The following is an 18,336-nucleotide window of genomic DNA, read 5'->3' as shown; positions in this document are numbered from 1 at the left end:
CTCTTAGGCATGCCCCTAGCTTTCAGTATTTCAGACTCCATGGGGGAGTGGGTGGGTCCTTCCACTGCAATATGAGAGGGGTGTGAATAGTATCTTAGTTCAGTTTAATTTATATTTCTTTGCTAACTAATGGAGTGAAGGATCTTTTCCTATGCTTACTTGCCATTTGACTGCCAGGGGACCCGCTAGCTATGAGGAAAGGATACATACTACTGATGCTGATCTTGCTCTGTCTCTTCTCTATGCAAGTAAAGCATTGTTCCATTCAGTGTTTCACTGTGTTGTGTTTTCGTTGGTGACTCTGACGCCAAGATGCAGTGGGCAGAAGTGTTTGGAGTTCCTCCCCTGGGATTTGATAACCAGTGCACAATACTTTGCTCCATAAACTAAAGCAGTGCTATAAGGAAAATTTATGGCACTAAATGTTTACAAGTGAAAGAGAAGAAGCCTCAAATCAATAATCTAAACTCTCGTCTCAAGAAATTAGAAAAGAAGGGGCGCCTGGCTGGCTCAGTCAGTGGAGCATGTCACTCTTGATCTCAGGATTGTAAATTTGAGCCCCACGTTGGGTGTAGAGATTACTTAAAAATAAAATATAAAAAAAAAGAAATTAGAAAAGAAGAACAAAATAAACCCAAAGCCAGCAGGAAAAGGGAAATAATAAAAGTAGGAGCAGAAATCAATGAAATTGGGGGCGCCTGAGTGGCTCAGTTGGCTAAGCGTCTGCCTACAGCTCAGGTCATGATCCTGGGGTCCTGGGATCGAGCCCCGCGTCGGGCTCGCTGCTCAGCGGGGAGCCTGCTTCTCCCTCTCCCTCTGCTGCTCCCCCTGCTTGTGCTCTCTCTCTCTCTAATAAATAAATAAATAAAATATTTAAAAAAAAGAAATCAATGAAATAGAAAACAGAAAAACAACAGAAAAAAACCAATGAAACAAAGGGCTGGTATTCCAAAAAGAATAATAAAATAAACAAACCTCTAGTAATATTGACAAAGAAAAAAATCAAAGACACAAATAATTAATATCGGGAACGAATCACTATAGACCCTGCAGACATCAAAAGAATAATAAAGGAATACAATAATAAATTTGACAACTTAGATGAAATGGACCAATTCCTCAAAAAGTACAAATGACCAAAACTCTTCCAATATGAAATAGTTCATTTGAATAGTCTCATAACTATGAAGGAAATTCAATTTGCAATTTAAAAGACAACTCTTGAAATACAAATCTCTAGGCCAAATGGTTTCACTGGAGACTTCCACCAACTTCTCAAGAAGAATTAACACCAATCCCACACTATCTCTCCCAGAAAATGAAAAGGGAATTCTTGTTAACTCATTTCTTAAAGCCTGATACCAAAAGTAGACAAAGAGTACAAAAAATACATCACTGATGTGAGCTAATGTTTTCCCACATGTTTATACATGGTTTGCATAGCAAATTTTGCACATTTTGTCATCACCTGTATTTGAAAACAGTATGTTTCTTGATGAATTATTTTATTACCTAACCAAAAAAAAGTATAAAAGAACCTACAGACCAATATCCTTCATGAGCATAGATGCAAAAATTCTTAACAAAATATTAGCAAATATAATTCAACAATATACAAAGAGAATTACATACCATGACCAAGTGGGGCTTATTCCAGGAATGCAAGATTAGTTCAATATTTGAAAATAAATCAATGTAATCTACCATATTAACAGGCCACAGAAGAAAAAAATCGCATGATCATATCAATTGATGCAGAAAAAGGTTTTGACAAAATCCAACACCCATTCATGATTTTAAAAAAACCTCTTAGAAAACCTGGAATAAAGGTTTACTTTGTCAACTTGCTAAACATAAGATCGACACAAAAACTATAACATCATACTTAATAGTGAGAGACTGAATGTTTGCCCCCTAATATCAGGAACAACACAAGGATGTCGACTATCACCACTCTTATTCACTATAGTAATGAAAATTCTAGCCAGTGCAGTGAGGCAATAAAAAAGAACAAAAGGCATAGAGATTGAAAAGGAAGAAATAAAACTGACCCTACTTGCAGATAACATGATGGTCCAGATAGAAAATCCCTAGGACCCTACACAAAAACTTCCAGAAGAAGAGGTGCCTGGGTGGCTCAGTTGGTTAAGCGTCTGCCTTCAGCTCAGGTCATGATCCCAGGGTTCTGGGATCGAGCCCCACATCGGACTCTCAGTGGGAAGCCTGCTTCTCTCTCTCCCTCTACCTCTCCCCCAGCTTGTGCTCTCTCTCTCTTGCTCACTCTCTGTCTCAAATAAATAAAATCTTTAAAAAAAAAAACCTTCTAGAAGTAATAAGTGACTCCAGCAAGGTTACGGGACACAAGAACAATACACACCAAAAATCATTTTATATACTACAAATGAACATGACGAAACAAATTAAAAACACAATACTTTACATCACTCAGAAGTGAAATATTTAGGTGTAAATGTAACAAAACATGTACAAGGCTTGCATGCTGAAAACTAGAGACTGTTGATGAAAGAAGTCAAAAAGATCTAAATAAATGGAGATAGAGACTGTGTTTATGGTTGGGTAGCCTCAACATAGTAAAAATATCAATTCTAGGGGCGCCTGGGTGGCTCAGTCGTTGGGCGTCTGCCTTCGGCTCAGGTCATGATTCCAGGGTCCTGGGATCGAGCCCCGCATCGGGCTCCCTACCCAGCGGGAAGCCTGCTTCTCTCTCTCCCACTCCCCCTGCTTGTGTTCCCTCTCTCGCTGTGTCTCTCTCCGTCAAATAAATAAATAAATCTTTAAATATATATATATCAATTCTTCACAAGTTGATATACAGAACTTAATATAATTCCTATTAAAAATCTCAGCAAGAGATTTTTTGTAGATACAAGCAAAATTATTCTTAAATTTATGTGGAAGGACAAAGGATCTACAATAGCTAAAAACAATTCTGACAAAGAATAAAATGGGAGAAATCAATCTACCTGTTTTCAAGGCTTTTTATTTAACTACAGGAATCAAGACAATGTGGTACTGATGAAGGGATGGACACATAGATCAATGAAACAGAAGACAGGGCCCAGAAATAGCCCCACACAAGTACAGCCAACTAATTTTTTTTACAAAGGTGCAAAAACTATTCAATGGATGAAGGAAAGTCTTTTCAAGAAATGGTGCTGGAGTAATTGTATCATTCATAAGGAAAAAACAAAATGAATCTCAATCTAAGTGTCACACTTCATAAAAAATTAACCTAAAATGGATCTTAGATTCAAATGTAAAATGTAAAACTATAAAACCATTAGAAGACTATGTGAGAGAAAATCATCAGGACTTAGGGCTTAGTAAAAGTTCTTAGATATGACACCAGAAACATGATCAATAAAAGAAAAATACATATATTTGACTTCAACAGATTAAAAACTGTAGCTCGGCAAAAGACACTGTCAGGAGGATGAAATGAAAAGCTACAGGCTGTGACAAAGTATCTGACAAAGACTCATAAGTGTAACATATAAAGAACTCTCAAAAATCAACACTGAAGAAACAAACAATCCAATTAGAAAAATGGGCGAAAGACATGAAGAGACATTTCACCAAAGAGGATATATGGAGGGCAAATAAGTACATGAGAATATATTCAACATCCATAGACAAGCATATTCTAGAATTTATATGGAAAGGCACAGCTCTTAGAATAGCTAAAGCAGTCTTAACAAAGAAGAATAAAGTGGGAGTGAACAAAATAATTTAACTAAGCATTACATGCAGCTCTACGAGAAAATCCCCAGCAAACATAAACTACCAAAATTAATCCCCCCGAAAGTAGAAATCTGTTAAGACCACTAATCAGAGAGAAGAAAATTATTACAATTTACCATTTTAAAGATTTTTATTTATTTATTCGAGAGCAAGAGAGAGAGCATGAGCGGGGGTGGGGGGGTGGGGGGGCAGGCAGAGGGCAAGGGGCAAGCAGACTCCCTGCTGAGCGAGGAGCCTTGATGCAGGGCTTGATCCCACGACCCTGAGATCACGACCTAAGCCGAAATCAAGAATCAGACGTTTAACTGACTGAGCCAGCTAGGGCTCCTACAGTCAACTGATTTTAGATAAGCGTGTCAATATAATTCTGTGGGGAAAGAAAAGCCTATGACATCAAAAGCACAAGAAACAAAAGAAAAAAATAGATAAATTGGACTTTATCAAAATCACAACCTTTGTGCTACAAAGTCAACCACCAAGAAAGTGGAAAGATACCCATAAAATGGGAGAAAATAAATGCAAATCACATATCTGACAAGGGACTGGTATCCAGAACATATCAAGAATACTTACAACTCAATAATAAAAAATCAAATCACTCAATTAATAATAGGCACAGGACTTAAACTGATATCCCCCCAAAGAAGATACGCAAACAGCCAATGAGCACATCGTCAGTGAGTTCGGGCTGCTATAACGAACTACCACAGACTGGGTGGCTTAAACAAAAAACCTTTCTTTCTCACGGTGCTGGCGGCTGAGAAGTCCAAGATCAAAGCACCAGCAGATTTGGGGTCTGGGGAGAACCTGCTTCTTGGTTCATAGATGGCCATCTTCTTGTTGCATGGCAAAAAGGGGAAAAGGACTCTCTGGGGTTTCTTTTATAAGGGTACTAATCCCATTCATGAGGGCTCCACCTTCATGACCTCATCAACTCCCAGAGACCTCACCTCCTAATACTATCACATTGGGAATTAGGATTTCAACATATGAATTTGGGGGAAACCTAAACATTCAGTCCACTGCATACATGAAAAGATATTTAATTTCACTAGTCATTAGAGAAATAGAAATCAAAACCACAATGAGATACCACTTCCCACCCACTGGGATGGCTAGACTAAAAAAAGACAGTAACAAGTGTTGGCGGGGATGTGACTAATTGGAACCTACATACATTCCTGGTGGGATGTAAAATGGCACAGCCATTTCGAAAAACTGTTTGGCAGTTCTTCAAAGTGTTAAACATAGAGGTGCCATATGATCTAGCAATTCCACTCCCAAGAGAAATGAAAATAGATGTCCACACAAAAACGTGGACACAAATGTTCATTGCAGCATTATTCATAGTAGTTAAAAGTGGAAAAAACCCAAATGTCCCTCAACTGATGAATGGAAAAACAAAATGTGGTATATCCTTACAGAAGAATATTAGTCAGTAATAAAAAAGGAATGAAGTACTGATACATGCCATAGCATGCATGGATGAATCTTGAAAACATTATGGTAAGTGAGAGAAGAGAGTCACAAAAGACCACATATTGTATGATTCCATTTATATGAAAAACCTGGAATTGTTAAATCTACAGAGACAGTAAATGGTTGCCTGCAGCAGGGGGATACAGAATGGGAATGAGGCATGGGTACCATGTTTCTTTCTGAGGTTATAGAATGTTCTAAAATTAGATTGTGGTGGTGGTTACACAACTCCATGAATATACTAAAAACTACTGAATTGTAAGCTTTGAATCGGTAGTTTACCATAAGTTTATGGTAGATGAATTATATCAATAAATCTGTTAGAAAAAAAAAGATCATGTAGCTAGTAAGTGGTCATGTAGGATTTGAAACCCAGTCTTTTGGCAAGGGGAAGGTTCTCACTAAATGTTTGTCGAATAAATGAATGAATGAACACATTTCACTTTCAAATTAGCAACAAAATAGGGATACCCTCTATCAAGTATCATTCAACATTGTTCCAAAAGTGCTAGCTAATGCAAGAGAAGACAAGGTAATCAGAATAAATATTTGGAAGGAAGAGAGAGTATCACTGCTAACTGGATGCAATATGATATTCTATCTAAGAAAACTAAGAGACTCTAAAAAGCAACTAGAATTCACAAGAGAATCTGATCATTGCATTGGATAAGAAATACAATACAAAAAAGAAAATAAAAGTTGACAGATTTTTTTTCCTTTGGAAATAGAAAAAGTATGCCTTTCACCATGGTGACAAAAACAAATGTAAAATATTTAAGAATGCAATTTTTTTTTTTTTTAATAAAAAGGTGCTGGGTCTATAGGAAGAAAACTATAAGGGCGCCTGGGTGGCTCAGTCAGTTGAGCCTCTGACTCTTGGTTTTGGCTCAGGTCATGATCTCATGGGTGGTGAGATCAAGCCCTGAGTCAGGCTCTGAGCTCAGTGGGGAGTCTGCTTGAGATTCTCCCCCTCTGCCCCTCCCCCGCTCTCATGCACGCTCTCTCAAATAAATAAATCTTTTAAAAAAGAAGAAAACTATAAAATACATAAATTTTAATGGTTGTTTTGAAATAAAATAAGATGGTTTTAACATTCACATGGAAGAATAAATGCTAAAGAATATTAAAGAAAACAACCAAAAAAGAAAGAAAAAGAACAGTGAAGGGGCTAGCACTGTTTGTTATTAAAAGTATTTCTAAAAGTCAACATACTTTTTTGAAAGGGAGTAGATACATATATCAGAAGGAAAAATAGAGCTCAGAAATAGAGCAATACATTTGGAAATTTATGCGACAATAGTGGCATGTAGTTGAGTTAGAAAAGTGTTTTCATTTAATGATTGGTACCAGCAAATTTTCTATCCAAACGGAAAATACAAACTTCGATCTCATCTCACACCACACATCAGAGTAAATTCCAGTTGGATTGAAATTTAATTTTAAAAATTAAAACAGGGGCGCCTGGGTGGCTCAGTCGTTAAGCGTCTGCCTTCGGCTCAGGTCATGATCCCAGAGTCCTGGGATCGAGCCCCGCATCGGGCTCCCTACTCAGCAGGAAGCCTGCTTCTCCCTCTCCCACTACTCCCCCCGCTTGTGTTCCCTCTCCCGCTGTGTCTCTCTGTCAAATAAATGAATAAAATCTTTAAAAAAATAAATAAAAATTAAAACAATAAAAATGTTAAACTTAAGGCATATATTTGTTTAAGCATGAAGTGGGGAGAACTCACTAAGCAAGACAAGACTCAGAACCAAAGACAGATATCTCTAATCAGATGAGATCGGGTGCGCTCAGGGTGGGATGGCCGTAGACCAGATATCTCTAATCAGATAATTACTTTTTCTAATTATATGTGAAAACATCTTTCAAAAATCAAGATATAAAAGATAAAAGGGGGAAAAATCACAATAAATGACAGAAGGTTAATATTCACAAATTAGAAAGACAAACCACCCAAAGGAAAAAAAGAGCAAAGGATATGAAAACTTTAAAAAACATATGCAAAGATACTCAACCACTAGTTGCCGGAAAAATGCATATCAGAGTAAAACAAGATACTAGATACCATTTACTTTACCAAAGTAAAAACAGATACCATTCTGTTTGGCCCCCGGAATGGGGAAAATTAAAAAAAAAGCAGCAATATTCAGTGTGGGACAGGATGTTAGAGTGAGCCCTTTTATTTTTATTTTTATTTTTTTTCTATTTTTAAATATTTTATTTATTCGACAGAGCACGAGAACGAGCTGGGGTGGGGGTGTGGGGGGAAGAGACAGAGGGAGAGGGAGAAGCAGATTCCCCCCGCAGTGTGGAGCCCGAGTGGGGGATGTGACCCCATGATCAAGACCCCAGCCCAAGTCCGATGTTAAACCAACTGAGCCACCCAGGCACCAGGTGGGAGTACCAATTTTACAAAAGTTTTGGAAAATAATTTAACCAAAATTCAATATATTCCATCCACTTTAAGGAACATCCATTTCTGCACCTAATAATCACTCAGATGACAGTCTCTGAGTGTAGTTTAGAAATCAATAACAAAAATTTCAACGTTTGGGGCGCCTGGGTGGCTGTTGGTTAAGTGTCTGTCTTCGGCTCAGGTCTTGATCCCAGGGTACTGGGATCCAGCCCGGCATTGGGCTCCGGCTCAGCGGGGAAGCCTGCTTCTCCCTCTCCCTCTCTCTGCCTGCCCCTCCCTCTGCTTGTGCTCTCTCCCTCTCTCTCTCTCAAATAAATGAATGAAATCTTAAAAAAAATTTTTCAACTTTTTTAAAAAGATTTTTTATTTATTCATTTGACAGAGAGAGAGATGGCAAGAGAGGGAACACAAGCAGGGGGAGTGGGAAAGGGAGAAGCGGGCTTCCTGCTGAGCGGGGAGCCCAATGCGGGTCTCTATCCCAGGACCCTGGGATCATGACCTGAGCTGAAGGCAGACACTTAACGACTGAGCCACCCAGGCGCCCCTTCAACTTTTTGGAAAATTAGAATCTCATATCTAAACAACTATGGGGTGAGAGAGAAAACCACAACAGAAATTAGAAAACATTTGAAGTAAACTATAGTGAAAATGTTACATATCAAAATCTGTTACATGGAGCTAAAGTGTTCTTAGAGGAAAATTCATGAACTTAATGCTTATATTATAAAAGAAAAGTGATTGAATATTAATGAGATAAGCGTTCAACTTAGGAATTTAAAAATAAGAATAAAAGAAAAAACCCAAAGAAGAGAAATAATGAAATCAAGGGGAGAAATTAATGACGCAGAAAACAAAAATACAGGAGGCCCAACAAAGTCAAGGTAGGGTTTTGAAACAATCCCATCTCGGTTTAAGACCACCCATCACTGACTCCGTGAGGCAGTGTATCTGATTCCACTGGCCCCTCCATCAACCAGTCCCAAATAAATGCATGACTGACACCATAGAAACCTTGATCATCCACTCAATAAACCCCATCATGCACCTCATAGACCATGCAACAGTCACCCCACGGTCCGAAGTGAGCTACAATGAATCATTCATTCATTGATTCTTCAATACCCCATAAACTCTCCACCATTCACTCCACAGACCACCCATTACTCCCCAAACACCCTCACCACCGACCCACTGAACTCCAATCATTCATCTTACAGCCGCCTATCACTAACCTCACCAACCCCCTACGATTCACCCGACAGACCTCCATCACTTATCCCACAGCTCCAATCACTTACTCGGCAGACCCCATCAGTGACCTCTGAGAATCCTCACCCGTCTCCCCCACAGACTCCTCATCGCTCACCCGAAAGACCCCCCAGCACCCTCATCACTCATCCCACAGACTACCCATTTTATTTTCCCCACTGACCCATCACTCACCCCAAACTCCTGTCACTCACTCCACGCCCCTCCTACTTAGTGACCTCAGAGAAGCCTCATCACTCACCCTACAGAGTAGCATCACTGAGTGCGAAATCCACCACACCCCCATAATCATGTCAGTGCTTTGCTGGCCCAACTGTGCCCGCCTCTGTTAAACCCAGTCCCGGAACCCTAAGTGTGGAAACTACCTCTGAGGGACTCTTCCGTGTCTGGACTTCAGCGCGCACATGCTCAGTGTCGGCTTGGGAGCGGCCGGCCGGCCGCCCGCCACCCCACAGGGTGCCCTCGCGCTGTGTTAGCGCGTGTGCGTGGAGGTGGAGAGGCGGGCTTTCAAATGTTCTTTAGTGACTTTGTCAGGCAACTAACATGGCTGTCCCCTCGGGAGTGTCTCTACGGGAGTCGCCATCTTGGAAGGGTGGTCATTGCGGCCGCGGAGCCGGCAGTCCCCTGCCCCATCCGGCCCTGCGGGATTGCCCGGGAGCCGACCCGGCGGGAGCGCGGGCTGTGCCGCCGGCACTTCTCCCGCCCGCGCCGCCTTGTGCACAGCGGCCGCCCGGGCGCAGGCCGGCCGCTCGCCTTTCCCCGCGCTCAGGGGCCCCGCCCTCGGGCCGCATCCCCCGGGGAGCCGCGGCTTCTTCACGCGCCGCCAGGCCCCCCCGCCCCCGCCGCCCCGTCCCCGCTAGGAAGACTCCTCCAAGCAGCAGGCCCACAAACGGGCCCGCCCCCGCCCCGGCCTCCGCCCCGGCCTCCGCCCCGGCTCCCCTTCGAGAGCGAACGCAACGGCCCCTGACGGGCGCGGGTGGCGCGCGGCGGCGGGGCCCGGGGCGCCGCGACGTGCCCACCTGCCGGCGCCTCTGTCCCCGCGTCGGCTGAGGGCATCGCCGGGCTCCTCCGGGCTCCTCGACTGTCACCGACCCTGGGTGGTTGCCACGGGGGGGGGGGGGGGAATAGTGCGTGTCAGATTTAGGCCAGGAAGCGGAAGTCGCCCGCAGCGAGAGTTTAACCGCTCTGGGCGTGGGGAGCTGAGGTGATTTAGCGCCAGGGACCAAGTATCATGTGGAGCGACTAACTGGGGGGCCCGTGATATCGGTGGCGGGGCAGTTCGTCCAATTTTTTAAAAATCGAGTGCTCACCCTTCCTGGTTTCCTTCTAAAAGCATTCAGGCTAAAGTTCTAAAGATCCAAGTTTTGATTTATTTCCATTAGTGTTTGGTTTCAAGTGCTACTTCGTAACTTTTTCCCCCTTTTAACCCGCGAATTATTTAGAAGTCCATTGTCCACCTTGCAGAACTTCTCCGAGACTCGCAGGGCGAGGGAATGGGTACATTTTTCAGGCTGCTGCGACAGGGACAACAGCCCAGCCCGGCGTTCCCTGGAGCTTGGGGAGTTTTATAGGGCGGAGGAGTTTTGTAGGGGAAGGAAACAAAAGCGGCTGAGCGCCGGCTGCACGTTTGGTGGGCTTTGGTCCACAGGTATTGAAAGGAGCTGTTTTCGATTTGACTCATCTCAGTCTGTCACATAATCCTCTCGGAATTAACGACACCAAGAAGGAATTTAGAGCGAGTGCAGAAAATTCCTGACACCATGTTCCTTTCCCCAAATAAACACAAAGTTAGTCTGATGTTAGTGTTTTCTCACCTAATTGCATTGTGGTCTGGGAATATTGTCTGAATGATGCTGAGTCTTTGAAATCTGTTGAAACTTGCCTTAAGGCTCAAGCACGGGCCCAGTTTTCAAAAACTGTTTCATCTCCTGATTTTTAAGAAGACTGTATTTTCCAGTTGTTGGGTTGAGTATATGGGTTTGTTGGCTCCAGCTTGTTAGTTGGGCCTTTAAAAAAATGTACTTCCTTCCTGATGATTTTCTTCTGCTTGCCCCATGAGTTCCTGAGAGAGGTGAGAGATTCTCCCATTGTATTGTTAGGTCAGGTTTTCATTGTGCTAGTCAATTTTTGCTTCCTATATTTTGAAGTTTATTATTAGATTCAGGTAAGGGTATTTTGTTGTCGAATAGATACAGCCAAATCTCTTCCCCAGAAGATTGTAACATGCCTACCCCCACCAGCAAAATAGGAGTTCGTTGAGGCAAATCTTTTCAGCACTGGATGTTGATGTTGTCTTTCATGTTTGCCAGTGTGAGGGCCAGTAGTAAATACTTGCTTTAATTTGCATTTTCCTGACTGCTTCCGCAACACAGCATCTTTTTCTGTTTGTTGACCACTTGGATTTTCTCTTCTGCTGATTTTCATATCCTTTGTCCAATTTACTTTGGAGTAATTTGTCTTTTTCTTATCGATTTGTAGAAACCCTTTGTGCATTAGGGATACCAACCCTTTGTGAGTTGCATTGCAGTATTTCCCCCCTAACTCTTTTTCTCCTTTGCTTTTTATAGGTGTCCTTCAGTATGTGTTTAGAAAGATGTAGTCTCTCATCAGAAATGTCTAAACTTTCTTTCCTGGCTTCTGTATTTCCTGTCTTGCTTGGTCCTCCTCCCCCATTCCACGTCTGCCCAAAAAGAGTCTTAACATTTATTTCATTTTTATTGCTTCAATTTTTTTCTACTTAAACCTTTAATCTAGTTAGAATTTACTGTGGCATAGGGTATGAGGTCAAGGTCAAGTTTTGTTCTTGTGTCATAGGGAGAAAGCTTCCATTTCAGAAATCTGCAATTATCTCATAACCAGACAGAAAAAGGCTTCTCTTTTATAGATAGGGTAAGGAGGAGGCAAGCCAAGATAAGCAGAATCTGTGGGAGGGGAGCTGCATTAGCAGGAGAATGGCCGGTAGCACCTGACCTGATGGGAAAGTGCCCACTGTGGTCAGTCGATTCCCTCCCAGGGGAGGCTGTGAAGAGCGGGCACATTCCACAATTTTTTGTGCTTTCTCGGGCTTGGGGACAAGCCAAGTTCAGGAGGCTGTGGGAAAGAGAGACGCTCGACTGACATTTGGCTAACAAGCATTCTGTTCTGATTAAATCAATGCTTATGAGGCAAGGACTGGGAATTTGGAAGTTCTGTGTCTGTCCTTGTCATAGGTAAACAACAGGAGCATCCGTGAGTCCTGTCTAAGTCATGTAGGGAAGGGGAGTTCTTGGCAGTAAGCGGTTTTCCAGAACATGAAAGAATAAGGGGGTTTCTCAACCTTCACTGTTTACCAGGATCACAGGGCTCAGGTAAAATTCAACAATGTCAGCTGGCTGTTTATGGAACACACTGCCCTGTAGCCACTGAATTAAATATCACTTTTGTCATACAAGGCCACACATAACTTTTTGCTTGACCTGAACTCTTGATTGTGTCTCTGTAATCTGAATTCAAAGGAGTTCTCTTCTTGCGAATTTATTTTTCTTAGAACTCCCTGAAGTTTAAAATGAAGTTTCAAAATGAATGCCAGCCCCCTCCCCCAAACCCCAACAAAACAAAACTATTGGGATTCTAATTGGAACTGTATTACCCTAATATAATAGTTTGGGAAGATTCAATGCTTTTTGTTCCAATAAGCCTTTGTATCTAGGATTTAATGAGTCTCTATTTTTTTTTTCATGAGTCTCTATTTGATTATGTCTTATATACTGCAATGAATTTTGTCATCTCTTAGAAGTCCATCATCTTTTTTGGTTAAATTTGTTCTCAGATATTCACAACATTTTTGTTGTCATTGTTAAGTAAGGCTTGTTTGCTAATCCTATCTGCTTACTGTTAGTATAGGAAGAAAATAACCTATTTTTATAATTTTATCTTGTATCCAGCCCCTTATCATGACCTACCAATTCTGGCAGCTTCTTAGTATAGTCTCTCAAGTTTTCTAATCGTACAGCCTATCAGATATAGATAATATTTTCTCATTTATCCAATATTTGGTGCAATTCTTTTTATTGTGTTAGCTGTTCAGTACAGTAGCCACTAAGCTCATGTGGCTATTTAAATTTAAATTTATTAAGAAACAGACTCTTTTTAAAATTTAATTTATTTTTTTAAAGATTTTATTTATTTATTTGACACAGAGAGAGAGACAGCGAGAGAGGGAACACAAGCAGGGGGAGTGGGAGAGGGAGAAGCAGACTCCCTGCCAAGTGGGGAGCCGGACACGGGGCTCGATCCCAGGACCTGGGATCATGACCTGAGCCGAAGGCAGATGCTTAACGACTGAGCCACCCAGGCGCCCCGACCCCTTTTTTTTTTTTTTTAAGATTTTATTATTTATTTGACAGAGAGAAAGAGAGAGCACCAGCAGGGGGAGCGGCAGGCAGAGGGAGACGCAGGCTCCCCGCTGAGCAAGGAGCCCATGCAGGACTTGATCCCAGGACCCTGAGCCACCAGGTGCCCCAAGAAACAGACTCTTAATTACAGAGAACAAACGGATGGTTATCAGAGGGGAGGGGGGTGAGGGGATGGGTGAAATAGGGGATGGGGATTAAGGAAGGCACTTGTGATGAGCACTGCGTGATGTATGGAATTGTTGAATCACCATATTGTACACCTGAAACTAATACAACACTGTATGTTAACTCACTGAAACTGAAAAAAAACTTAAAAAGCCTAAACAAATAAATTTAAATTTATTTAAGCCGAATAAATTAAAATTCGGTTCTTAGTTACCTAGCCACATTTAAAATGTTCAATAGCCGCATATGGCTAGTGGTTACTCTACTAGATAGCATTAAATATGAAACATTTCTGGAAATGTGTATTGGACAGTGCTGAAATACTGTCTCCAAAATAATGTTGAGTAATACATGTGATAGAGGGCATCCCTATCTTGTTACCAATTTTAATGGAAATGATTTAAACATTTTACCATTTAGTATACAGTTTTCTGGCAATTTTTGGAAAATGGTTTTGTCAATTTTAAGTAGTTCCCTTCTTTTGTTATTTTGAGTTTTTATTATTAATATAATGGCTACTGAATTGTATCATATACTTTTGAAATATCAATAGCATTATGTAGCTTTTCTAAAGTATTGGTGTAATGGATTCTGTTGATTGACTTATAAATATTAAACCACACTGGCATTTCTAGAATCATCTTAATGGTTATGGTGTATTTCTTTTCTTTTTCTTTTTTTAGAGAGAGAGAAAGAGCACATGCTGAGGGGGGTGGGGGGGCAGAGGGAGACGGAGAGAGAGCCCCAGGGGTGGGGTTCCATCTCACAACCCTGAGATGACCTGAGCTGAAATCAACAGTTGAATGCTTAACCGACTGATCCACCCAGGCACCCCTTTTTTCTTGAGACACATCTGGATTTGATATGTGGATTCTTTATTTAGAAATTTTCATCCACATTTATGAAAGATTGTCTCTAAGTTATCTTCTTTTTTGAGCAATATATTTCAGTTTGGGCATTAAGGTTATTCTTTCACAAAATAAATTGGAAAATTTCCATCTTTCTCTATGGGCTGGTAAAGTTTATGAAACATAGACCCCTTTCATCACCATTTATTTAGGAAAGTGCTTCTTAATTTCCAACTAGTTAAGGTGTTTTGGTAACATTTTGATTTATTTCTGTTTTTACTGGATCTTATCAGAGGAAGTGATCTGTCAAAGCCTTACTTTTTAAAATGTATCAATCATTTCTCTGAGGCCAGGTTAGACAATTGAATGTTTTTTAATGTTGCAAGGACATAGGAGTAAAGATTATATATTTTCCTTGTAAGATATAAAGTTCTTAGCCTACCTGGCTGGCAGAGTCGGTTGATGGTCTGACCCTTGGTTTCAGCTCAGGTCATGATCTCAGGGTCGTGGGAAACAAGCCTGTGTCAGACTCCACTCTCAGCACGGAGTCTGCTTGAGATTCTCTCTCCCTCTCTCTCCTGCTTGCACGTGCTCTCTCTCAAATAAATAAATAAATAAATAATATGTATTTTTAAAAAGATATAAAGTTCTCTTTATGTCTATTAAATACGGCTGATTGATTATAATTTTCATATCTTTTTTGCCTTTGTTTTTGTTAACTTGATTCATCATATTCTGGAAGAAGTATAATCTCTCACTATAAATTATGATTTTAAGGTTTTGTTTCATCTCTATTATTTTTGTGGGTGTTATTTGTGTTTTTGTAAAGGTTTATACATATTATATCTTCACCAAATGTAGAATTTATTATCATATAACGTCTCTTTTTATCTGTTGAATGCTTTTAGCCATGGAATTTAACTTGATAATTATATCATCAGACCTGCTTTTCTTCTGCTTGCATTTACCTGACATGTATCCTTTGCTATTGTTTAATTTTGCCTCTTTTAGTAAACAACACAGAACTCTTATTTTGTTTTGTTGTTTTTAAAAGATTTTTATCCATTTACCTGTCAGAGAGAGAGAGAGAGCGCCCAGGCAGGGGGAGCGACGGGCAGAGGGAGAAAGCAGGCTCCCCACTGAGCAGGGAGCCCAATGTAGGGCTCGATCTCAGAACCCTGGGATCATGACCTGAGCCAAAGGCAGATGCTGAACCGACTGAGCTACCCAGGTGCCCCAAACAAAGATATTCTTTTTTTTTTTTTAAGATTTTATTTATTTATTCATGAGAGACAGAGAGAGAGAGAGGCAGAGGGAGAAGCAGGCTCCCAAGGAGCAGGGAGCCCGATGCGGGGCTCAATCCCAGGACCCTGAGATCATGATCTGAGCCGAAGGCAGACGCTTAACCATCTGAGCCACCCAGGCGCCCCCAAACAGAGATATTCTTAACAGGCAGGATAGTTCAAGGTCTTAGACGTTGTCTCCTAGGAGCTGAGCAAGGGCCAAAGCTTTCTTAGGAATGTGCGAGGTTTGGATACTCCAGACTTGCTGAATTAATCCTTTACTATACTGATCCACTGGGGGCTCTCTTCTAGGACAGGGATCTATATGGTGGAGAAACTGCTGGGGTGAAATAAAAATTGAGCAGGTTAGGACAATAGAAAGTGAGTGCATTCATTCTCTATGGCTGCTGTGACAAATTATCTCAAACTTGGTGGCTTCAAACAACGAATTTATTCCCTCACAGTTCTGGAGGCAAGAACTCTGAATCTGCATCACTAGGCTAAAATCAAGGTGTCAGCAGAGCTCGACTCCCTCCCAAGGCTTCGGGCATTTGGCTTGTGGCTGCATCACTTCAATCTCTGCCTCTGTGGTCACATTGTCTTCTCTTCTTCTGTCCATGTCGTCTCTCTCTGCCTCTCTCTTATAAGAGCACTTGTGATGGCATTTAAGGCCCATCTGGATAATCCAAGGTACTCGCCCTATCTCAAGACCCATAACTTAACAGGTCTTAACTTAACGCCTTATCTTAAGACCCTCACGTCTGCAAAGTCTTTTTTTTTTTTTTGGCCAAACAATCTAGCATTCATAGTTCCAGGACTTAACACATGGATATCTTTGGGGAGTTGTTATACAACCTACCGCAGTGCACCCTCTGGTCCCCAAATATCGATGTCCATCCCGCATACAAAATACATTTACGCTATCCCAACACCCTCAAAAGCGCCAACACATTACAACATCAACTCAAGTCCAAAATTTCATCTAAATATCATCAGCTCAGAAGTGTTAAATCTCATCATCTGAATCAGGTATGAGTGAGACTCTCAGTATGTCATCCTGGGGCAAAATTCCTCTCACTCTGTGGACTTGTGAAACAAGAAAACAAGTTAAAACCAGCTCCCAAAATACAATGGTGGGACAGGCATAAGATAACCGTTACTGACATTCCCATTTCCAAAGAGAGAAAAATAGAAGAAAAATAGAAAGCCTTTGTCACAGCCATTTTGCCATCCAGGAGGGCACATGTCATTAGACTTTAAGGCCTGAGAATAACCCTTCATAGCTTGAGGACCTACCCTATTGGCACAAAACTCCACTCATTCATGCTTTTTCTTGAAGCGTAACGCGTGTTCAAAGCTGAGTCGTGGGGCGCCTGGGTGGCTCAGTCGGTTAAGCGTCTGCCTTCGGCTCAGGTCATGATCCCAGGGTCCTGGGATCGAGCCCCACATGGGGCTCCTGGCTCAGCGAGGAGCCTGCTTCTCCCTCTCCCTCTGCCTCTCTCCCTGCTCATGCTTTCTCTCTCTCTCTCTCTGTATCTCTGTGTCTCAAATGAATAAATAAAATCTTTAAAAAAAAATTAAAAAAAAAAAAAGCTGAGTCGTTTTAGAACCCTGTTTCTTGTTTCAGGAGTCTGACAGCCTTTATTCATTTCATCCTGTCTTTGTCCCTTTCAGTCCACACTAGCAGTATTTCTGATGATATAACATTCTCAACAACCTTGCAGCTCTCCTCTCTATGCCACAGGGATTCACACCATCGGAGAGGCGGAGCCTCCACAGGTGTTTCCTCATTAGTCCCATCTCTACTCCTGACTTCTGCTGTGAAGGTTGAGGGGATCCCTGAGTCACATGCTTAATCTCTTCGGTACCAGCAAAAGGTTGTCTGGCCACAACACTTGGTGCCATCTCCAGAACATGCTTTCCTGACAGTGAATCTCCTAATTTTAGCACCTTCTGCAATCTGGATAGGCTGAGAATTTCCCAAATCATCAAGCGCTGGTTCCTTTTTGCTTCGCAGTTCTTCCTTCAGTTTCCCTCTTTCCTCTCCCTTTTTACTATAAACAGCAAGGAGAAACCAGGCTGCACCTTCAACACTTTGCTTAAAAATTTCCTCAGCTAATAAAACTCAACACCCAAAAGACAAATAATCCACTTAAAAATGGGCAGAAGACATGAATAAATATTTTTCCAAAGAAAATATACAGATGGCTATTAGACACATGAAAAGATGCTTGACATCACTCATCATTAGGGAAATACAAATCAAAACTACAATGATATATCACCTCACACCTGTCAAATGTCCAAATGTCCATTGGTGAATGAATGAAGAAGATATATATATATATATACATGGAATATTACTCAGCCATAAAAAGAATGAAATATGCCATTTGCAGTGATGTGGCTGGAGCTAGAGACTATCATGCTAAGCAAAATAAGTCAGAGAAAGACAAATACCATATGATTTCATGCACATGTGGAATTTAAGAAACAAAAAAATGAACATGGGGGAAAAAAGGCAAACCAAGAAACAGACTCTTAACTATAGAGGACAAGCTGATGGTTACCAGAGGGGAGGTGGGTGAAGGGATGGGTGAAATAGGTGATGGGGATTAAGGATTAAGTGTTGGGATGAGCACAACACTGTTGTATATAAGTGATGAATCACTGAATTCTACACCTGAAACTAATATTTCACTGTATGTTAACTAGCTGGAGT

General features: G+C 41.3%; 1 protein-coding gene across 3 annotated transcripts in view; it reads right to left on the bottom strand.

Moving 5' to 3' along the window:
• Positions 1 to 10,100, bottom strand: part of ZNF41 (zinc finger protein 41) — a 39,932-nt gene extending 29,832 nt beyond the window's left edge. The window contains exon 1 of one of the 3 annotated variants that reach the window (XM_081809353.1): positions 9,944 to 10,100. The gene's annotated coding sequence lies outside the window, so the exon portion shown is untranslated. Of the gene's footprint in view, positions 1 to 9,165; positions 9,680 to 9,943 lie in introns of those variants that run through there. The other 2 variants (XM_031026845.2, XM_081809354.1) reach the window with 2 other exon arrangements.
• Between the last annotated feature and the right edge of the window lie 8,236 nt (positions 10,101 to 18,336).

This window comes from Leptonychotes weddellii, chromosome X (assembly GCF_054177405.1).
Source record: "Leptonychotes weddellii isolate Sample4059 chromosome X, ASM5417740v2, whole genome shotgun sequence".
Lineage (NCBI taxonomy): Eukaryota > Metazoa > Chordata > Mammalia > Carnivora > Phocidae > Leptonychotes > Leptonychotes weddellii.
Note: the sequence above shows the minus strand (reverse complement) of the source record. Positions and strands in the feature narration are given on the sequence as shown.